This window comes from Tupaia chinensis, unplaced genomic scaffold (genome assembly GCF_000334495.1).
Source record: "Tupaia chinensis unplaced genomic scaffold, TupChi_1.0 Scaffold139785_1, whole genome shotgun sequence".
Lineage (NCBI taxonomy): Eukaryota > Metazoa > Chordata > Mammalia > Scandentia > Tupaiidae > Tupaia > Tupaia belangeri.
In genome coordinates, this window is record NW_006199665.1 from 200035 (window position 1) to 200702 (window position 668).

The 668-nt window shown below is 41.5% G+C and overlaps 1 protein-coding gene across 1 annotated transcript in view; it reads right to left on the reverse strand.

Annotated features, from left to right (window-relative positions):
* The window catches only part of LOC102468407 (olfactory receptor 10H1-like), a 6099-nt gene that overhangs the window by 864 nt on the left and 4567 nt on the right, over window positions 1-668 (reverse strand).

Genomic DNA, 668 nt, shown 5'->3' on the forward strand with positions numbered 1-668 from the left:
AATTTATTGTTATGTTTTTTTATTTTTTTTTTTTTTTTTTTGGAGAGTTTTTCACTATAGGGCGCGTGTGCTTGACAGACAGACAGAGAGAGACATAGAGACAGAAAGCGATAAATCACCCCCTAGGGGGGATGGTCACGCCGTAATCCCTTCTCCTCCATTCTCCTCTCGGGATCTTGGGCGCGCACGCACACGCAACTGGCGTGAGTTTAAGCCACCGGGTCCAGTTGGCTACATGGGAGTACAGCGACATAACCATTGGGTCATCTCCTGGTCCTTTAAATATTATTTAAAAAAAAGAATCAGTTCAATTATAGCTTTTTTTCACTGTAAGGTCAAGACCTTTAGCTAACTGACATAATCTCTGTACAGTTCAGTTTTCTTACTTTCAATATGAAACTAATAATTGTTTACCTTCGCTATGAATAGAACGAGTTCATGTATGTTAAGCTCTTAGACCTATTATTAATCATCTGGGAAATGCAAATCAAAATCATCGTAAGATGTCACTAGGATAATTGTAATGATAAAAAATAAATAAATAGGAACCAGCAGTTGGCGTAATGGCTATGTCGCTGGACTCCCATGTAGCCAACCGCAGTTCACATCCTGGACCCAGTGGCTTAAAACTCACGCCGGGCGCATGTGCGTGCGTGCCCAAGATCCCG